Source organism: Euprymna scolopes, chromosome 13 (genome assembly GCF_053919585.1).
Source record: "Euprymna scolopes isolate OS-2025 chromosome 13, ASM5391958v1, whole genome shotgun sequence".
Taxonomy (NCBI): Eukaryota; Metazoa; Mollusca; class Cephalopoda; order Sepiida; family Sepiolidae; genus Euprymna; species Euprymna scolopes.
In genome coordinates, this window is record NC_136494.1 from 135,016,798 (window position 1) to 135,040,522 (window position 23,725).

A 23,725-nucleotide genomic window follows, 5' to 3' on the forward strand; every position below is an offset into this window, starting at 1 on the left:
GTTTCCGTAAAAATATCCTGCCCCAACCAACTTCTTCAGTTGTTTATCCATTAAATTTTTACAAAAAATGGTATATTTTTAACATGCTGGACATCGTATTTGGTAAAAGGATTTCCACAGCCATGCTTCCTCACTTCCTACATCTTTTGGTGTTAAATATCGTATTTAAACAAACTTTAAGGGCGGCCTATACATATATATATATATATATATATATATATATATATATATATATATATATATATAGGCCGCTCTTAAAGTTTGTTTAAATATGATATTTTAATCCTTGCAGATTTCGTATATATTATTATACAGTAATTGTTCTATCGATTTATATATATATATATATATATATATATATATATATATATATATATATATATATATATATATATCGATAGAGCATTAACAGTATAATAATATATACGAAATCTGCAAGGATTAAAATATCATATTTAAACAAACTTTAAGAGCGGCCTACTCCGGGCGTCTCTACTAGCAGTTTTAACAAAAGATCTACAATAAAATCAGCGTCTCAATTTACGCTGAAAATCTACAGAATGCCAACATCAATATATTACATATGAATGAATCCCTTGTGTAATTTACACATATCCTACTAGTTTTAATTAATTCCCTATTAGTTTTTTCGGTTTTATTATATTCTACATGATTTATACCTACGTAATATTTGTGTAAAATATTAAGTTTCATATCTGTCAGCCAAAAACTTATGGAGGAGTATGGTAGGCAGTTTTTAAATATATATATATATATATATATATATATATATATATATATATATATACATGCATGCATATACATATATATATATAAAGATGTTTTTGTTTACTATAGTAAACAGAAATATATTTCAATATATATATGTGTATATATATATATATATATATATATATATATATATATATATATATATATATATATATATATATATAATTACATTTTGTTTATAAACTCCTCTGTCAGTTTTTGGTCGACAGACATGAAACTTTAATTTGCGTTTCTGACTTTATTTCTCTGATTTTGAGCATAATTTCTTGTGTTTTTCAAGTTTACTACATTTTCTTCTTAAATGCCGCCTCGAAATCTAACATTCTAAGTTGTATTATTAGTTAAAAAGATGATCGTGTTTCGCTAAAATGATGTCTTTTCTTATTATTTCAGGTCCAGTGAACGCAATATGGAAATATTAAACAGTTGTTAATTGATCTTACCCATTTGAATCATCTGAAAGGAATGACTTTATACATGGCAATACAATTTATCTTATAAAAACAGCAGGTAAGAATGTCATCACATATTTTTAGTGCTATATGTTCAAAGTAAGTAGTTTATTTAAGACTAGTATAAGTGCAAATAAATATCAAATAAGACGCGGCTGTCCATAATATACTAATACTTTCGTTAGGTATGTAACGTGACCGTTACGTTCGAAAAGTGTTCTTTACAGTTCAGCACTGTCGAACAGGAACAAACAAACAAAACTAAATAAAGTCCGACTGCGCCTTTCATTCTTTTTTAACACAATACAATTATTACCGTTTTTCTTCCCGTCTAGACACAAGTTTAAAAATTCTCTATTTGCTACTACGGGGCCACATGTCCATCTCCCCTGACCGCGTTTTTCATTCTGCTCTACTACACGCTAGCCGTAGACAATTATTTGCCGTCTTCGACTTTACACGCCCATCCTTTTCAACGGCACTTTGTCTTCTCTCTTACCACGTTGTTTCCTTTTTCTTTTTCTTCTCTTGCAAGCTCGCACACCCTCCCTTCCTAATTTGTAGATGTGTCTTTTGGCAAGCCAGCTATCGTACAGCTCCTACTGATATTTTCCCAAGCGCTCGTTCGCACTCTGTTAGATTTATATAAAATAGATGTTATATGTGTGTGTATATTTATAAATTTATGACGTATTAAAGCCTCTGTATAGTACTGTAGCAACTCAAAAATAATTGCTCGAACAAGTAACTACTTTTCCAGTGATGTTGGATGGTAGCAAATCTTTAATGAATGAAGGTTTTATCGCTTTTTATATGTGCGTTATTGTTTAATTCAAGAATAAAGTTTATTTTACTCTTGTTCAATATCTGATGGATACCAATCTGTCGTCTAATGCTACGGAAACCTTACTTATTTTGATTTATTTGATCACGAATCACTCTTCAGCCCACTTTATACTTAAAAGAAGCGCAGAACTGTATTGTAGATGCAACTAGTCGAACGTTTGAGTATATAATCATTTATTCCAGCATGAAGAGTTTAGCATTTGCCTAGCCTGGAATTGCCTTGCATTGAGTATGGTGGTGTAATATTGTTGGAGGTTCTGTATAACATGGGGGTGTATATTATGTACGACAACAGATACATTTTAATAACATACATGTAAAAGAGGGGGCAAATAACAGTTCTCTGGGGTTGTAACATCGGGCCAATAGAAGACACATACCTGGTTCCTCTTTGGTCTAGTTTGACGGACCCTCGGAAAAACCTGCAAAAAAGATTCATCTCAATGAATCAACAAATTTCGGGTCATCTTTTCAGCATCCTGTATTAGCGATGTTTTCCCTGTCGCTAGTCGTAGACTAACGCATTCTGCCGAGCATCTATCTCTCTCTCACTCTCTCTCTCTCTATCTCTCTCACTCACTCCCACTTATTGACTAATCAAATCAAACGTGTCTTTACCAAAAATTCTATCTAAAGCACACGTCATTTTAAAAAGACCTCTACGTCAGACTCAGGAGTTCAACCTTTTTTTAAATTATTGTTTATGTTCTATATTATTTCCTGTTAAACATCTTAACATATATATTGGCTGTTTGGGGCGAAATACACATAACGTTTATGCTTTTTGGTCTTTCTACTTTCTTTTGCAAAACTTAAATATGTTCTGCAAAACAAAAAACACTGCCTCACTTTTTCCATGTTTCCTTCTTCCTATTTCCCCTTTCTCTTTCTATAGACTGGTTTTACTAACTAAAAATGTACCAAAAATTAAGACTGTAACTCTTTTCCCTCTCCCATTACAAAATCCATTTATGATCAAGAGGGCAATGGAAAAAACAATAAAACCCACTATAAAACAACCAACCCAAACACTACAAACTAAGGATTGAAGTGACAAAGAGGTTGAAGAATAAAAACCTTCTACAAAATAACTGGATGCAACATGAATAATATTTTCAAAATAATTAGATTCGGCATTAAATATCTTTAAAAGGGTTGATATACCCTAAAACAACCAAATACCAAATTCTGCAAATAAATATTTGAAGATGTAAAGAACTTGCAGCATAAAAACTATTTTTAAAATAATTGTTGTCGGCGTTAAAAAAAGCGAAAAAAGGTTGATATGCCGTAAAAAAATACAACCAAAACCAAACTATCTTAACATAAATATTTTTTGTGAATATTTATTTTGCATTATAACATTCTATTTTCATAAATATTACAACAATTAAAACAATCCTCAACGAGCAATACCTTCGGCGTTGCCCTGCAAAAATTTAACAGTGCAGCCACCTTCATAATGGTGGATACGGTCGTTTGTTGCGGGCACTCCTACGAAGGGGGATTGGCTGGACTACTTCATCTTCATTGGGGCTCTGAGAAGATGTGTCGGAACCATTAGTATCAGCGTTAGAGCGTACAGTCATACCATCAGGCTGGCCTTCTTCATCTTCGTCGGAGCTCTCAGAAGGGGTGCTGGAACTATCGTCATCAGTGTTGGGGTTCGCAGTTGTACCATTGCGGGAAATAGGACGGATCTACAGGGCATCGTTGGAGGATTCACCATCGCTGCTACTCGCCAACTGGTTCATATTCAGGGCAGGCCGGATATCCTTCACATGGCGTGGAGTACCATTGACTAGCACGTGATTCGCCCTCTTTGAAAGCTGCTTGTGCATCGATTATTGGGAGCCTTCACCCAAACATGTCCCCTAACTTATACGGCCCTCCGGTTTCCTGCCGATTAGGCAGACGGGCGTCAATGTCCTTGATGCGCACTCGATAGCAATGGATCGCATTGGTGGGTGCGATTGCAGCAGTCATGCCATCTTTTGGAGTTGCATTATATCTATAGACCGCCTCTGTGATCGTGCATTGTTTTCTTACTGCGATCCTCTTCACGCTTTGATGGCAACGCTCTGCTATGACGTTGCCACTTTGTACATATGCACATCTGTGTCTGAGCTGGATCCCCCACTCATCTACGAAACGTCTGAACTCCTCACTGCAGAAGCTCGTGTTGTTGTCTGTGAGGATCTCTTCAGGCGGCCCCCTTTCATAAAATATGGACTCCAATTCAAGGATTACACTGAAGGAATCCTGTCTTATTAACGGATGCCAGATTGCAAACCTTGTCGGTCCACAATCGATCACGGTGGGGAAGTGCTGGCTGCTGTAGTGGGTTATGTCCATACCCAGTTGGCTCCAAAGCATGCTTACTCCCAGTTGACCTTTCCGCCATCTGGCCGGTGCGGGTTCGATTGACTGGCATGTTTGGCATTCCCTGACTATCGCTTTCACTGCACTTTTGGACACCGACGGATTGGACAACTGCACAAAAAAACATGTCCATCTCATTCCGGGTGTCCACTGAGGTGGTGTATCTTCCGGATTTCATCCGCCACCTCAATAGAGGCGTCACATAATGGTACTGGCTCGGCTTTCTTCTTCATGGTGTCATACAATCTCTGTGGCACCCGAGTGAGCCTATCAGCAAGGTTGTAATTTGAAATGACCAGTACCGCATCCACAGACAGATTGTACTCTGTTACCAGCTTTTCTACGGTCTCCAACCTCCGTCTGATCAGCATCTCGCTGGCTGCCTTAGTGCGCACCCTACTCTTGCCTGTCAGTGTGTCTGATATCCAGTGGTACACACATAGTGAATATGTGTGTATGCGTAATTTCCTGACTTTCCACTGGAGTGCCAGGTTGATACCTTTTATCACCGCATCGAGCTCTGCCAGATTGATATGAGCAGCGGCACTCGCCGGTCGCAACCAGCAAGCGTCCTCAATCGCAGCACCATTCTTCTCCAACAGCACACCAATTGTCAGAGAGCTCGCGTTCACCTACACATTCAGTTTGTCTCCCTGCACGCAACAGTCTCCTTTGGCTGGGTCATCCTGCTTTACCCTTGCGATGGTCTCCTTCACCATGCAAACCAACAGATCGTCGGCTCTTTCATCATCCCAGCCTTTGGTGACTGCGCTTGCCCTCCTTTTTATGATGCCTGTTGCCACGCGAGTCCATCCACACACTGGTAGGTGCCCCTCAAGTTTTCCACACGGGGAGAATATTGCTCGCCTCGTGAAGACATCGGGCACTTCAGGAACTGCAGTTCCGCGCCTCCATTTCAAAGTTCCTCGCTCCTGTCGAACGTTCAGGCCCAAGACACGAACGCCATTCACCAAACGTTCTGGATCTTTGCACGTCAAACCAACTCAGCCAGTTTGGCCCTCACACGTGACGATGACACAATGTCTTCATTCCCATATATGTCATCAAGGTACGCCGATGTCCCATCTTTTATTGTCTCTTCCTGTGACAACACAGCGTTAATAATGGTCTTCATTATTTGGGCTGCCATGTTCAGCCCAAAGTCTAGGCTGGTAAGGCAGTACCTCCTGCAAGCAAACACTACCGTCACAAATGGCCACATTGTTTCACTGATTCGGACTTGCAGGTATGCTTTTCTTAGATCCAGCAGGGACACATTGGAACCCTGCTGGCGCCACTCTCGTAATTTGCTGGCATAAACGTTAACATCTGCTGTGAATGCATCAACATGCGCGTTCAGTTCGCGGTAGTCCATCACTGGCCTCACCTTTGCTTTGTTGTGATAAACGACCGCCATCAGCGGAATCAGGCCTTTGGGAGGTCCAAGTTTCTCATAGGGGTAGCGAATCAACCAGCCATCCTTGATCCAATCACGAAGTTCCTCTTCATATGCAGACCTCATTTGGTCAGGCACATTGTACTCTGTTACCTCATTTCGCAGTTTGGCTGGTTCCTGGTTTTTCGACTGCCCAAGCCTTCTGCTGCTGGTCAAACTCGACAATACAGTCTGGCTGATCAATCTTCAAAGCAGCACACACTGGAGCCTTCTCCTGAAACTGTATCGACCCTGTCTGCGTTATGTGAGCACCACCTGGGACTCTGATAGCATCATAGCCTAGATGCAAGTCAAAGCTAAGCGGTTTCTCGAGTACTACCAGCGCTACGATGTTACCTGAATTTCCAGTTTTAGTGCGAATGTTCACAGTGCCCACCCCGCAACATGTCCGCGTCGCTCCACTGAGGGTGGTTAATCTAGTAGTCTTCTTCTTCCAAGTGCGGCAGAAGCCCGCACTCACTACGGTGCGAGAGCACCCAGAGTCGAAAAGTGCTGAGCACAATGTCTCATTGACATAGATCTGAATGGTCGGAAGCGCCTCGTCTAATTTCTGTTTTGGGGAAGAGGTCGACACTGGCACCTTGTCCCCGATCCCGTTTCCCGAACAATCCCGGGCCATATGACCAATCTTATTACATCGGTAGCAGCGAATAGCTGTCAGTCGCCGCAGGCAGTTCCTCACAATGTGGCCCTGGTCATTGCACCTATAACACATGACTTCACCGTGCAGGACGGGCCCCTGGGACGGTCTATCCTCATTTAATGCGCACTGTGCAGCAACGAATACCGGTTCTCCCATCTCATAAGTATTCTTCATCACGGTCCTGGCCCGGTCTACCAGGTCGTTAAGGGATAATGAAGCTATGCTTGACTTAGCCCGCAGGAGTTGCTTTGCTCCGGCTGGGAGCCCTGCCAAAAATTTGGATGCCAAGGCCCGCTCAGGCAGCCCACCAAACAACACCGTCAATTTCGTCAGCTCGGCCAAATAAACGTCGACAGTTTCACCGAGATGCAAGGTTCTTTTGCCTCAAATTGCTCCCAAGCAGTGGCGGGGTCGATGGATGTTTAAAGACGAAGATGAGAAATAGTTGTTTACGATCGGCGTGTAGTTGAGCAGAAAAAGAAACGCATGCAAGGAGAGATTGACATATGGCCCCGCAGTCGAATAGAGCAACTTTTAAGCAGATGTCGGGTCAGAAGAGAACGAAAATCGTTAGTAAACGACTTGTTTTGAAAAAGAAAGAATAGCCGAGTCGGATTTTTTAAATTTTTATTTGTTTGTTCCTTTTCGACAGTGCCGGACAGCGTGGGGGTCCGAGAAATGTTAGAACTGCAACGAACACGATTTGCGCGTAACGGCCACATTACATTATAATGAAGAAATGAAAAATAATCATTAATCAGAGGAAACCAGCTCTTGCATGTCACCGTCGTCTGTTAAGAAGAAACCAGAAATTAGAACGAGCAGACAACCGCACAAAATGTCCTAGATTTTTTTTGTTCTTGTTTTTTTTTTTGGTAGTTCTTTTTAATCATTCATGAGATTTCGTTTTAGTTTGTAGGAAAACATAGAATAACAGTCATGCTAATAGATAAAGTATTGCGTCGATATTTTGATAAAATTCAACAAATATGAATCTGTATTGTAAAAATTGGTTAAAATACTTAATTGCTGACTTATTTTTATAATACAAAAAAAAACATTCCTTAATATTTAGCTTTATTTCCTTTAAAAGTATTATTTTCTTGCAATAACTTTTCTCCAACAATAACGTATTATCGATAAACATTTCTATATACAGTATAATCATGTTCACAAAACGGTTCTCATTAGATCACCGAAATTAAGCAACGCTGAGCCTGGTCAGTACAAGATCGGTTACAGTTTGAAAAGACCAGGCGCTGTATGTCATTTCCTCTCACTGATATAAATATGCGCTTGTGAATTTGATAATCCTATGAAACTTTTCTTACGAGGGAAGCTTGTTTAATGCATCTAGGGCTGCTGATATATGATGGACATTTCAGATAGATATTCTTTGACCGATTGGTACTGAATCGCATTTAAACGTTCTAAATGTCGAAACCCCATCGTCTTTAAGACATTCTACCGATTCTTTTAATCAATTCGTTACATTTTTTCAAGCATATCAAGGAAATATTTCAGGTATGTCGCCGGTGCTGTGTTGATTACTAATATGACAGGCCTGTAGAACTAGGAAGACAAGCGTAGTGAATATCAATGAAGTGTTTCTTACAGGAACCTTCTTTTTATGCGTGATTCTTTTTATCATATTTTGATTAATCAATACATGGCCCGACCACTCGTACGTGACACTCATACAGATTTTTGCCTTACTCAACGTTCTAATGGGTCTATATATATTATCATTGCTAACAAGTTTTTGGTGCATACTTTTATGGTTAGAAAGTTTTCGATTTCTGGTACTTTGAAAGTAGCTTTACGTAATATGCAGAAACAGGTATTCTTAAGTTATGTTTACTTAACGTTTTGTTGCTTTGTTGTTCGTTCTTGTGGCATGATAACCATCGTTTGGTTCAGTTAGGACAATATTATACATGTTTTTGCACTGATGATTTGCGACGTACTGGGTCATTATGTGATTATCTACGTTTCCGTGTAAAATATTCATATAAACTTCTGATCCCCGGTGAGCCACACGGCTATAAGTACCGCACTTTGAGATCATTGCGCCAAATCCGGGGGTAATTGCGCCAACTAAAAAGAGTGCTCTTTATATGCGTGGTTATATATACGTTCATTTTGAAGATTGAGTCCGTCTGGACCTTGTATAATCTTCCTGGCTTTAAAGCGCGAGACATTGATATTATTGGTTTTCTTCCACTGAGCAAAACTCAGTCATGTTCTGCAAATCCCAAACAATATTTTTTCTCTACAAAGCTTTCCTTCAGTCTCGAACGACAATGGATACTTCCTGTAAGAGTAGCTGCGCATGTAATTATAGAACAAGGGTTGCACAATCCCGAACAACACCTCTCCTGAATCAACGCTGCTTGTGTCTAGTAGACAGGGAAAGGTCCAGGACGACTGAAAATAATGCCGACATAAATATACATACAGCCAAATAGTAATCCATTTTAGTACCGATCAAGTTCAAGGTTGCTTAACATTGATACAACGGGAACCGTTGTGTCGATGTCATCATGCCGTATTCCTTTACAAAACAACTAAATTAACTACTATGAAAAAAATGTAAAATATAACGAAATGAATATCTATGAAATTACAGTCAGTACATCAGCTGTAGATCTCATAGAACGGAAATTATATTGCCTGTCACTACGTAGCTTGTTTTGCTGAGAAAACTTTTCTATTTAACACCGATTCAAGCAATATACTCGTGATATACAAAAGATTAATTGAGCTGTGTCGAGATGCAGAAGACTGATCTCTAGTATTTTTATATACTGAATAAACTAATCATGTTTTCCAATGTGTTGGGAAGCATTTCCTCTTTAGTCAGTTAATACTTGACCAGTAGAGTAGATAAGAATCATAACTCTTTGAATAATCACGCATCTATATAATGGAAAATTATGTAAATCCTGTAGCCAAGTAAGCTTCTGACACGTGACACACTATATACGTGTACACTTCTGAACTCATTACAGGCATTATTTACTTAAATTTCTGTAAAGTTTCTATCAGTTTTCTTTGTTATTTTTTCTGTTTCTCCTTTTCTTTCTTCTTCGTCATCTTTTTCTTCTTCTCTTTCTTCGTTTTCTCACTATTATCCTAATTAGCGTCACGTGTATCGCCATTTTGCTTTTTTCTCTCAACAGCCGTCAAGAAATAATTATGATTATTGATCACTTCACATTCGTCATTGTTGCTTTTGTTGTTATTCGTGTTACGCTTATTGTTGTTTTCGATTGCATCAATAAGTTGTCAACGTGATTATCGAAATTTGAAGGCGTTCGTTTTGAGGCAATCTTTTTCATGCTGATATGCTGTGCTGAATTACGTTAAGGATTCTTGAAAATGTGCTCAAAACTAACAATTAGAAACTCAAAAAGATGCACAAGTTTGTTACAGAAAGCACATGAACAAACCGATTCGAAGGATAGGTACTTATCTACAAGGGCATTTTTATTTATTCTTATTTCATCTAAAGTGTCCCTTGGGGGGGTCTCGATACACCTACATTAAAAATTAAGCTTTCCTTTGTATAACAAATCGATAGAGATGATGCTGTACGTTATCACGGTTTATTTTGATTCACTTGGAACAAAAAAAGAAATTATAGAAATTACGAACAAAAATTTTAATATGGGGTTTGTAAAACTAAAATAATCGGCATCGATTTTGCTAGAAACGCCCTGATTTTTACCAATCTATTTATATGCATAGGCAGAAAAATAAATTGTTTCATTTAAATTTTCTTGGTTAGTGTTTTCTTTAACCTTCCAAATAGTTATTAACTTGTTCTACCAAGGTCAGGTTTAATATGGGATGTGACTATATTTGAACATCACAACTACGTCTAAAGTCGGTAACAATATGAAAGCTCAAAATAAGGTTCGTCACAATTTCCTGATGCGGACACTTAAGACGATCAGCCACGAACAAAACTACAAGTTTCGGGTATAATAATGCCAGTGCGAATAGGCATTGTAGAACATATATAATACTTGGATGCTAAACCGACAGCCAGATAATCATTTTCTCTGTTTAATTTCGGTTGTGATTGTTTTAATTTTGTTCGAATAAATGCTATTAATTTGATAGAATTTATCATTTTTTTTATTGTTATCGGCCATCTCTTCTGTTATGGATGTCAAACCAAAGCAATTTCCCGGGAAATATTAAAAAAAAATTAAAAACATATAAAATATTTTCGAAAGCCAACACAACGTGTTTTCTTTTTGTTTTTTAAATATTATTTTAAAGTCTCCAGATTTATCGAAATTACAAAGCTATTCTCTATCGAATAGTAGTGATTTCAAAAGTTAAAAAATGGCATGGATTCCATGAGCTAGAATCGAAACAAAACAATATTAGCTCTCAACCCTTACTCGTTAACGCACGACCTAAATCCATACATATATCAAAACTGCAAAATATTTCGGCGTTGTGCGTAAAACATTTAATTAGCGCATGCGTTGGAAAAAAAACGAGTATAGTCTACTAAAACCAGTTCGAGGTCAATGTTCCTTTTTTTATTTTGATGCGTTACCAGCTATTTTACTGGCTAAAAACAAATCAAAGTCTGTTATAAGTCTAAGATCCCTATCTATATATAAAAATGTTAATATGTACACCAAATATTCACAGACGAGGAGTTAAGTAGAGATTTTTCGAACGTAAATGTAACTTATACATACACACACACACAAACACACACACAAACACACACACACACACATATATATATATATATATATATATATATATATATATATATATATATATATATATGGTAATAACGGAGGTGGTAAGACCTAAAACTCGACGACGTTTCGCCATTTAGTGCTGGAAAAACGTAGAATTCTCAGTGAGCATTTTATATTTTTACTCTTGAAAAAAACTCGCACTAAACAGGCTAAACGTCTTTTTACCTCCGGTTTTTACATATCATTCAATTTGTATCCTAATTTTAATTATATATATATATATATATATATATATATATATATATATAAGAAGATAGATAAATAGATAGATAGACAGATAGACAGATGTAAAAACAAGAGATGTAGATAGACAGATAGACAGATGTAAAGCAGTTTTCTTCTTAAATTCTATACAGTCGTGCAGAATTTAGAAACTATAAATAAATGAAATTCAGCATAACTTAACAAAGTGAAACAACTATCTAATAAGAAATTAATAATTAATTAACACTCGTATTTCGAATGAATATACTAATTAGTTAACTGCCCTGTGGTCACTCGCATATCAGTTATTGAGTATATTAAAAAAGTTTGTTTTTAATAATCTTTAAACAGAAGGAAGTTGGCTTTTAATATCAATCTTAGAAGGAGAGAAAAAAGCTGAACTTAATGTATAGATTCAAGTGCTATTCATTCATATTCCTTGCATTATTCGGACTACTATTCTCGTTTTGATAGTTATTAAAACCCCGTTAATGGATAAAGTTCTTCGTAAAATACAGTTGCAGATTCAGTCCCTCAGTGCGGGACATACTTAGAATAGAATTGTGAATTACTTAAAATTACTAGCAGCTTAGAGCTTACAGAACAAGGGCATGCTACCCCCGTTCGAAAGTCTGTGCAAATCTGATAAAGTGCGTAATTAAACTAAATTGTTAGAAAACCACAACTAATTTAGGCAAAGTAATATTGTTTTGGGGTTAATGAAGTATTTATTTTACCCATATATATTTCATCTATTTTATATTAAAATTTCAAATAGAATAACTGATTTGTGTATGCTAGCAGTGTCTTAAATTCTATTTTAAGAAACTGGAAAGAAAATTTTGGACGGTGAAAACGTATACACAATAACGGAATTCGTATTTCAATGAAAACGTAATATATATATATATACATATATATGTATATATATATATATATATATATATATATATATATATATATATATATATATATATATATATATATATATATATATAAAACAGTAACTGTGTTACATTTTCGACATCTCTTCAGATCAATTACAGACATTAAAACCTTTCTTTGCCTACAATTGTACCGGATTTTTTAGCTTTGATTCACTTTATTTTTGAGCACTCTAATCTCCTTTGGATTAAGCCTCCATAATCTTGAGCAATAATTTTTCTAATTCCTTTTATATTTTTCTCACTTAATTCTTCTCTTTTTTTCTAGTTCCTCATTATTGCTTTCCTTCTTTCTTTCCTTTTTCTCCAACATATCATCCCACACCTCCAAACTTTTTACATTTTTACATTTCTAATCTAAATGTATTTGAAGTCGGTTTTGTCTTTTTACCCTTATTTTTGCATAATTTCCGAGTTTCGCATGAAGATTTCCAAGATACTTGTAAAGAGAGCAGGAAGTTACATCGATCGAAACGTTGTGAAATTACTACCCAAGCTGATAACAATAGTCCGTATAATACCATTAATACGAATTACTAATTAAGAAAATTAAGAATTCCATTTTATATTATTTATTTTTAATCCCGCTGGAACGAGGTATATTGTCGTTGTCAATCCTTTAAAATACATAAATGTTGCTGAATTAGATTATTTGGAAATAATGGGATAACCTCAAGCAGATATTTCATATTTTCCCAAGCGGATATGAACAGTATACTAGCGCGAACTGACGACGCGAATTATCGTAATCGATGCCTACCAGAGAGATCGCAACATGTTGAAAAGGAAGATTGGAAGGCAGTACCTAATGGGACATGTGAGTGTCCGATTCTATTGGTGAAACCAATAGCAACAGAAACAAAATCGAGTTACTGAAAATATGTCTTATTCGTTCATACGAATTGCCATTGTTCAAGTTATTATTTAACTCGATACAAACCTTCATATCTAACAGAGCGTTGTTCCCCTCTCCCATCAGCCAGAGTATCGATTTTCTTTTACGTTGGACATACGTTCTGATACAGATGTAAATGATAACATCACTTATCGCAGAAACTTAAATGGGAATCAAGGCACAGTGGAAGGGAATTCCAACAAACTTGATTATTCCTCCAAGTGCCATTTTCCCATCTCTGTCTCTCTTCCTTTAATTGTCGACATTCGTGCTTAAATTGAATGAAACGCTATATTGATTTTTATCGGCAAACTTATCTCGACATCAAATTACCCGCCATCCAACGACGCCATCGATTATTGTTGCTTAATCGAATATGCGAATCCATCTTTCGTTAGAAAATTGTAATTTCAATATAATTTAGAAAGCGGTTTTCAGTAATAAAAATCAAACTGTGAAATCTCAGAAAATAATGACGTTTTTTTTTAAAGAGAATTTGCTTGATTATTATTTTAAAACCATAAAAGCTTGAAAAATGATAAATAAAATTGACATATAGAACGTGAACAATAAACGCTCGAAAAGTATTGCACTAAAAGAAAAAAATTACGAAAGATAGTGAAGTCATGATGACAACCCAATTTGTGGCACAGTTATTACGGAACTATGCAGAATATATAGCATATAATGCGCAAAATACGACAAATCGAATATTGGGGTAACATCAAACGATTCACTGTTGGATTACAGAACATATGGAATGCTTCAGACTGCTTTTAGCCCATCTGGCATGGATCGGGGTTCAGTTTTCGAGTGGCATAAAAGATTCAAGGAAGTATGTGAGGTATGATGAGAGTTGTGGGAGGAGTAAAGAAATCAAAACACCAGATTTTATTGACCCAATAAAGAATTTCATGGATGAAGACGGGTGTGTCTCCATAGAGACAATATGTGCATAGTTTGATATCAGTGAAGTTACTGTACACACAATTATTCGCGAGGAATGAACATGCGGACCCATATTTCGTCCCCAGTCACAACCCAGTCGGGAAATGGGTCTTAAAAGAAGGGAAGATGGTACTCTAGTACTGTGTTTCTTTAGCTGTTGTTTAATTTTTGAGGTACCATTTTCTTTTGTCCATCCGATATCTCTCAAGTGGCTGGAAATCGTCGTATACGTTACCGTTAATTCAGAAACAAATTTCCCAACAATTGTGCGTGGATTGGCTTCGACTACGACTCTTAATTGAACGTTGTCAACATCCGATGGCTGACTACTATGCTCATCATCTTAAAACCCCTCACCACCGCTACAAAATTTCTAAAATCACTATTGTGCTAAGCATTCAGTAGTGGTTCCTGGGCCAAACGCTTCGTAGATGTTTGAAATAATAAAATTGGGCGAAATTGCTGTATTTCCACCCTTGAATTCAACATTCTGAAAATAAGACATAATTGTCTAAAAACGATTGTAAATTATACGATTAGATAGAACGAAAAACACATTTTAAAGTTATTTATAAAGTAAAGGTAATATACCGAACACTTATTTAAAAATACACCATTTGAAATCAAAATTAAAAATTCCGCAGAAACCTTCTTGTCAACCTAATATTTTTCGATATATTGTAGAATGAGATCTAAAGGCTTGGATTCAGAAAAAAAAACACCTGCATTTAATTATACCAAATTCTCTGATATCAGCAAAATATTTCTTTTATCGTAATCCTAAGTCGGCGCCAAAAACATATTCCATTTGGGAGGAATTCTTTCCTAACTTCATCAATAGAAAAACTGAGAAATTTGCCGAGGGATTTTTCAAATTATCGTTTTCCCTGCCGCCAAAACGCTCGCAGAATACAGATTTTTTCACAAAACATGAATGAATTTTGGCCAACTTCTTCACTTTGATGAGTTGGCGTTTCCATATTTGCTGTTGGGCTTTGCTGAAAAAAAAATGACTCTAAAGATAAAAATATCTTATGCGTCTTTTGTACTTTATTTCTCTTGTGTGAAGTTCTTTTACCTATTTCGTCATTTGGCTAACTTACCGTAACATTTTTACAGGTGTTTTTACTTCTGTTTATTTATGCAGAAACGTATAGGTGAAAAAGCATTTAGATGAGGTAACTTAAGAAAATTATAATGTAAATAAGAATCCGTGCAATAACTTCTAGTTGAAAATCCAAATGGGTAAAATCCGGGTGGCTTAAAAACACAATCCACGCTGTAATATGGTTTTCCTTATAGTAAGTTAGAAGTTTTTACTGATAAATTTTTTTCAGTCCAACAATATACGAGGTTTCTTCAATAAGTTCTCATACTTTTTTGGAATGGGCACTTTTATTGATCGTGAACACATGAAACTGTAGTATCTTTCGAATTAATCTTCTCCGGCTACAATGCACCTGTTATATCGTTTCAAAGACTTCTTCTTGCCAATGATCCTCGCAACATCCCCAATTGTATCATAAAGACAACCTTTAAGGCTTTCCATTGAGCTTAGGGGAAAAAAGTCACATGGACAAAGTTCTGAACTATAGGCGGGTGAGGAAATGTCTTGATGCCAATCTTGGTCAAACAATCTGTGGCAAGAATAGAGTTGTGGGCTGCAGCCTTGGGACAAACTTTGCGCAAATCTATCGCGAATAATAATCATACAAAGTTTTAGACTAAAGAAACCACTGTTAAGAACTAAAATATTAAGATGAACCAGACAGTTAATAACGCCAGAGAAGAATTAAAACGCGTGTATTTATAATGAAAATAAGAACTGCGTGTGTGGAAAATCATTAGGCCATATTACAAATAATTTAAATAGCCTACTTCAACAAAAATGGCTCAGTTAGTTGGGATTATAATTACAATATTGGAATTTAAAATATTAATTGTAAATTATTACTCTGGTCTACTTAAAACAACTATGGTTTATTTTAAATAAATTTATATCTTAAAAATATATCTGAAAAAAAAATAGAATTAATTATATTTAAAAAATTAATTACATAGATACATATACTCACACATATACAGAAATAATCACACATATTGCCCCTCTTTCTCTCTCTCTCTTTCTCTCTCTTTCTATATATGCAGTAAAGTACATACATATACAGTCCGAGCCAATAGTAGGTGAGCAGTAAATGCATGTGCTTAGAGATGACGTATGTTATGTAATGAATGGCTGGAACCATCATACATAACTGAAAAGAAAAAACTTTAATAAAAGATTTAAAAGAGTGGGCATCGAATAATCGATTGTCTACCTGTTGAAAAGAGGAAGGGCTTACGTCATAAACAGAGAAATCGGACGACGATTTTTTTGTTTACAAAACAAATAAACGTGACATTCCTCGTAAGCTCTGGAATTACAGATATTGGCATGAGTGGATAATTCACGTGTCGCTGTGTGAAGACAAAATTGAATGATTTTTTGAGGTCAAAACGTGACTTAAGAACACATGTATCAACCGATTGACATAACGCGTGGATAGAAAAAACAAAGCGACAAAATGCCAATAAAAACGGTGAATCAGCAGAGAGATAGATAGAGCAGAGAGAGAGAGAAACACGGAAAAGCATGTGTTGCTGAAGACCGTGTTGTCGAAGCGTCATTTTTCCCTCCTCAGAGCACTGTGAGAAAAACTGCTAACTGTGAACTTCAGAACCACCAAAAAGAAAGAAAAAAAGACGATCTGTTTTAAATTGTAACTATATTGTAAAATATAATTTTATACAAAAACAAACACAATTGTGACTTACGTCTTTTAATGCATGTTTTTAAGTTACAGCTGATCGTTCTAAGTCGTCAACCGTTTTGTTTTCAGGTTCAACGTTGTTATGACATTTTTGACAATTGACGAGAGGCAAGATAAAGAAAAAGTGCCAGTCTAAGGTGAGATAACTCACTAGTCTTAACTCGTTGTCATCACAACCGCCTAGTAAACAAGTGAACCTACGGACGATCGACGTAACTAAAACTGCTATGTACCATTGTCAGGGAGTCCTACGCACTATTACGATTTCCCAACCTGGGAGCCACACCATAATACAACACGTATGCGTGTAAATATATTTCATAAACAATTATATTAATAAGAATTAAATGTTATGTATCATGCAAGTTCTTAAACTGTCCTCATTCTTGATGTACACAGCTTTGAAGTCTGTCTCTATGCTTGACAAACACTTGGCACTCTGCGCATTAACGTCATAAAATGCATTTCTCATGCAATTTTCTAAATCATCGACACTTCTTGGTTTTTGACTTTAAACTTTGTCCTTAACTACTTCCAAAAAAATCCATTGGGATTAAATCTAGTGAAGGAGTCGGCCAAACTATTGGGCCTCTTCGACCAATCCATTTCAATGAAAATATTTCATCAAGATACTCACGAACTCCTTTGAAATATTGTGGATAGGATCCATCTTGCTGAATTAAAAATCCTGTACATTAGGTTGTTGCTGTAACTGAGGAACTTAATTCGTTAGAATTTCGAGATACTTATTTCATGTGGTTATTCCGTCCAAAAGAAATGGTCCAAAAACACCAGAGCTTGAAATACCAACCCACACATTGACACCAGGCTGATTTTTTATGTTAAATACATGTTCTCACTCTACTAAGTGACTGTTATATTTCAGTTAAAGTAAAAGTTTCTACGGCACGTGATTTTGCACGCGTTCCTTTTCCTTTTTAAAAGGGCTGAGGTTTTTTTTCTCCAACATTTCGTTACTAACAGTTCCTGCGTTTACTGCTGCTACCTGCTCTTACGTTTACTATTTGCTCTTACGTTTATTATTGGCCGTGAAATTAGTTCGGCAAAGCCTAGTAAACAGGTTTTGGTCTGTCTTCCGGTCTACGATAAAACACCACAGTGACACAATTATATCTATTGATATGACCGGATAATTTAAAAGAAGATTCATCACTCCACAATGTTATCCAACATTCCGGTGTTTTCTTCTATTTTGCTAAGCATAATTTCACAAAATTGCAGTCGCCCGTCTTGATAATCCTCCAATAAGCCATGAATTAGCCGTGGCCGATAGAATTTCAACCCAATTGGTCGTATGATTCGCATAATAGAGGTATGTAGTATGCTCACTTGCATAAAAACTCATCAGGATGATTTTTTTAACTTTGAACAAATGCATCGATAAAACGTTGCTTATTATCTTCTGTGCAGATTGTTTGGCGCCGACCAGTTTTAGGATCATTAAGTTAGTTGCATCGAATTGATCACATATACGGTTAATGGTTTGTCTTTTTGGAGTTGGAATCCTAAATGTTTCAACCCATCTACTCTTTACGGTTTCGGTATTGTGAGATTCGCAATATACTTTCAACAGCAAACGTTTCATCTGTACTTAAATTATTTGGCATTTTGTGTTATTTTAACAATCTGACAAAAAACAACAGATCACATAAAAATAAATGTAGTTATAACTTGTAATTATATAACACAAATACCATACTTGCAATATGACTATAATAATGAATTGTATCAATATAACTGTTACATCAAACTATTCTTAATACAGACGACCTCTGTATATACCTACATATTTTACTTACTAATGTAGTAAGAAGATGGGGGGAAACATTAGCGTTTATGTAAAGACGTATAATTAAGTAAATCATATTAACCTAACAAATTTATAAATAAAATCTTAATACATCAAATGGCAATCAATATTGCACTCAAATGCGCAGCATTTAAAGCTAATGGAAGAGTATTGCGAAATAATCATGCAGAGTAGAAATGTTATGTGCGTATACGGAGAAAATTAAATACAATCAGGACAACCCTGTTACTGACCTTTTTAAAGTCCGTAATCCCACATAACATGGCTAGTAGTAAAACAAACAACAAAGAAACCTTATAAAATAAATAATAATAAAATAACAACTTTAACCAGTATCAGTTCAGTTGGTGCATAATAACGAAATAACCAAAGTAACCTGATACCACAAGCTCTCCCAACAATGACTACATCCACAGGGATGTCATATATTCATGTATTGTAACCGAGCTATCTACAAAGACCGCCGAATAGAGCTATCCATTCACAAACGCAAATCAGCCATGAATGACGTACTAAAATTTGACCCCAGTAAATGTACTAGCTTTGCACATACTAACAACAACAGTAGTAGTAGTAACAATATCAATTGGCTAAATAGTTCACACAATAGCAATATATATAATCGCTATATATATATATATATATATATATATATATATATGTATATATATATACAGATATATATATATACAGATATATATATATATACAGATATATATACAGATATATATATACAGATATATATATATATATATATATATACAGATATATATACAGATATATATATTTATATATTTATATATATACACATATATATATATATATATATATATATATATATATATATATATATATATATATATATATATACAGTAGCGTCCAAATGTCAACGAACCGTCGATCATTTCCTTTTAAATCGCTTCTAACTTTATCTAGTAAAAATGGAAAAAAAAATTTGGTGAATTTTCCAATCTTTAATAATGGTAGTTAAATAAAATCTATTCACCTCTTCTAAAACAATTTTTGCTTTATGGCATGGTACGTTGTCTTGCATAAAGATACCAGAATCAGAAAAATTAGGAACCGCATGTTCTCTAATCAATTCTCTGTACATTCGGACATTTACTTTTCCATGAATACTTACAAAGAGGCCAGTTCCCTTTTTAAGATATCATGTCCCATACCATTATACTACCCCCTTCAAATTTTACTGTACGCTTAACGCACTTAGGGGACAGTCTTTCTTTATTTTTTCTTCTGACATGTGGACTTTTGTCTGATGAGAAAAGAGTGAATTTAGATTCATCACTAAAATGAATCTTTCCCCATTTTTTTCTTCCCAAAACAATCTGGCATTTTTATTTTATTTTTTTAAATTAAAGGTTTTGAGCATGGTCTTCTTGAAAATAATCAAACTGTCGTTTAATCTTGGTGAGATTGTTTGTCTGGAATTTTTTTTTCCAGTTTCGGATGTAAAATCTCGGGATATCGAAGCCGCAGTTTTAAAGCGATCAGAACGACATGATCGAGTGATTTTTTTTATCCCCCCTCTTAGTTGTTATTCGGGGTCGGCCCGATTTTTTTTCTTTTCAGTCAATGGTGAAACACTTTTTTTTCTATTTTCAATAACCCGATAAACAACGCTTTTAGACTTGTTCAATATTTTAGAGATCACCCCTGTGGTCTTTTTTTCGTCATAATGGTCGGCAATAAGCTGTTTTTCTTGTATAGATAGATTTTTTCGAATATTCGGAGTCGACATTTTGTTAAGTTGTTATTAAAATTGCTAAAGTTTGTAGTAATTTTCCCCGTTCCTTAACTTTTGGACGCCTGTAATTTAATTAAAATTATTTATATGTAAAAAAAACTAATAATATATTCAAAATCAAAAGTATTTTTTTATTTAACTACCTATGAAAATGGGGAAAACATTTTTTGGTGAATTTTCTAATGTTTAATAATGGTAAAGTTAGAAGCCACTCAATAAAAATGATCGACTGTTCCTTAATTTTGGATGCTACTGTAAAAATTCTTTTAATCTCACACCTTCATTGCCTTCTAGACCTTTTTCTTACCACTTGCACGGAGCTATGTTCATCTTCCGTTCTGTCTCCACGGGGATCTTCCGATCACTCGGTTGTATCAGATAAGATAAAAATTAAATGTAATAAGTCCTCAGATGTACATCTCCATCGTACAGTATATCCTTACTCTAGGGCTGGCTAATTAGCTTCCGCGCATTTATATCTGATCTACCTCTGCGCTCCATGTTTAAAAAGAATGTGTCCTCTATAGTATCAGATCTGAGGGAATTGTTAATTGTAGGTATTGACAGGTCTATAACCTCCAAAAACTTCTAGCAAAATTTAACAGCCAGTTGTGGTTCTTCTAAGAATGTGCTGCTGCCATTGCACACAGAAATCATTTTTTCCATAGCTACCAACGTAATAGATGTACTGAGACAAAAACCGTTTTCAGGACTGCCAACAACCCCTTAAAAGAGTAATAAAAAATGCAAGAGAGTTATATGCTCAGACGGTTAAATCCAAAGTAGCTGAGCAGCGGCTTGGTTCCCACCAGTTTTGGCAAATAGCAAACAGGATCCTGAACAGAAGCGTGTTTTCTATCCCAGCCATCGTCAAAGGACCTGAGGTCATCTCGTAAGCATCAGACAAAGCCAAACTATTTTTCAAAAACTTTGCAGCTAATTTTACCCTATGCGATTTTGTAATGCAAACACTAGAAAAATTCAAATACAGCCAATGCAAAATCATTTAGCCAACGTATGCACCCTCTTATATAAGCACCATTTATAAATAAAAGCCCTATTTCTCTAATAATTGGTATCTTGCGCCTTGAAATACATATTAACGGTTGAAAATCTATCATTCTTTTTCTACCATTCTTTAAGTACTACCTCATTCCCTTTTTTAATCTCTTGGCATTGATTAATTCATCTAATCTAAGACACTTATTCCCATGTTATATTACCATTTATCCATTAAATTAGATAAACGGAAATGTACACATTAATATTCGCAAGTCAATTAGAGTGTCATAATTTTACCATACTAATAAAGACACTTCTCAACCTATATACTCAACGAATTTGGGATTTTCAGACTGGACATTTGATATATAGGGTATTCAGACGTGTGGAAAACTTTTATAATCGGATTTCATCCGGAACACGGAGCTGCTAAAATGTCTAAATTGAAAAATTGGTACATAGAAGCGATTGGATTGTTTTTTCTGTTTCGCGAATACGAATGTCCGCCTGTGAAATATGATGGATTCTTTATGTTAAGATTAAGAAGGTCTAAAAACACATAGTAAAGGTCATCTTAAGTGGTAAATGGTTATCGTACTTGACTCATAATCTTAAGATTTTGCTTTCGTCCTCAGCTTGAGTATTTTTTTTTTACTTAGAGGAAGTGAACTGTTTAGAAAAAAAACATAATACTCGCACGCACATGCTTCGCTTTCTTTCCGTTTTTGTTGAAGGAATTCAATGTTACCTTTAATACCTACGGTATTTCTGTTTATAATAAATAATAAGAATTCTATATTAATTAAAATATAATATTTAGGCATATTTTACGACTAGGTAATGTCTGGCGGCCTGCTAGTAATCTATAAATTCTTGTTAATAATAGAATTAGCACAATTTATTATTTATGATATAAGGTTTTATTTAGAATGTATATAATACTCCTATAAATAACCTTTTTACTTGCAACTAAAATATGTTCTTAACGTTGATACTCCCCACTGATCATCTTTATATACTCTTCACAAAATTTAAATACGAGTCACCTGAGTGCAATACCGATTGCCTTTTAATGTATCAAATTTTCATTTTAGCAATTTGTTAGGCTAATATAATTTATTTAATTATCTGTTTTAACCTTAGTACTTATATTTTCCCAGTTTGGTGAATGCGTGGGTAAGCGCATATATATATATATATATATATATATATAGAGAGAGAGAGAGAGAGAGAGAGAGAGAGAGAGAGTGTGTGTATGTATATATATACATATTTCTGTAGAAATACATTTTCTTATAACATATATCAATCCTTATTTAAGAAGCTCAATGTAATTACAGAGCAATATAGAGAATAAATGACAAAAAGTTATATTCCGAAATTCATGGTGTTGACCATCTTATAATTTATTCCTTTAGCTCAACGCTTGATGATGTTAAGGGAATAATAGATTCACTGACGGATATAATAATTAAGTGATTGATTTTGCGCTACGGAACAGATACTGTCAAGAATTGTATAAGGAATAAATTATAAGATTGTCAACATCATGAATTTTGGAATATAACTTTTTGTCACATATTCTCTCCTACTCTCTCTCTCTCTCTCTCTCATATATATATATATATATATATATATATATATATGTATAGTAAGTTAGAAAAATATATATGGCAATTTTCTAACTTACTACCTAGCTCTACCTATGTATTAGGCACTGTTGAAGTAAATACTTAGTTTACGCATGAAATTATACTTTCGTATATTAATTTATGTGATTAAATGAAGTAGACATATATATATACATATATATATATATATATATATATATATATATATAAAGGAAGAGGATAAGATCAATTCTTTCAATAGAGACTTATCAGGATAATTCCTTTATTCTCATGGTATTTTATCTCCTTCTTCCACCATCTGTTTATATTCTTATTCACTTAAAATGTC

At 35.0% G+C, this 23,725-nt stretch overlaps 1 protein-coding gene and 1 long non-coding RNA gene across 2 annotated transcripts in view; both read left to right on the top strand.

The window, feature by feature from the left end:
* Positions 1-1,302, top strand: part of LOC145292195 (uncharacterized) — a 682,408-nt gene extending 681,106 nt beyond the window's left edge. The window contains exon 5 of the long non-coding RNA XR_013869562.1: positions 1,186-1,302. This is a non-coding gene — a long non-coding RNA (uncharacterized LOC145292195). The remainder of the gene's footprint in view (positions 1-1,185) is intronic.
* LOC145292194 (neuronal acetylcholine receptor subunit alpha-3-like) overlaps positions 1,182-23,725 on the top strand; it is a 442,298-nt gene continuing 419,754 nt past the window's right edge. The window contains exon 1 of the mRNA XM_080138499.1: positions 1,182-1,302. The gene's annotated coding sequence lies outside the window, so the exon portion shown is untranslated. The remainder of the gene's footprint in view (positions 1,303-23,725) is intronic.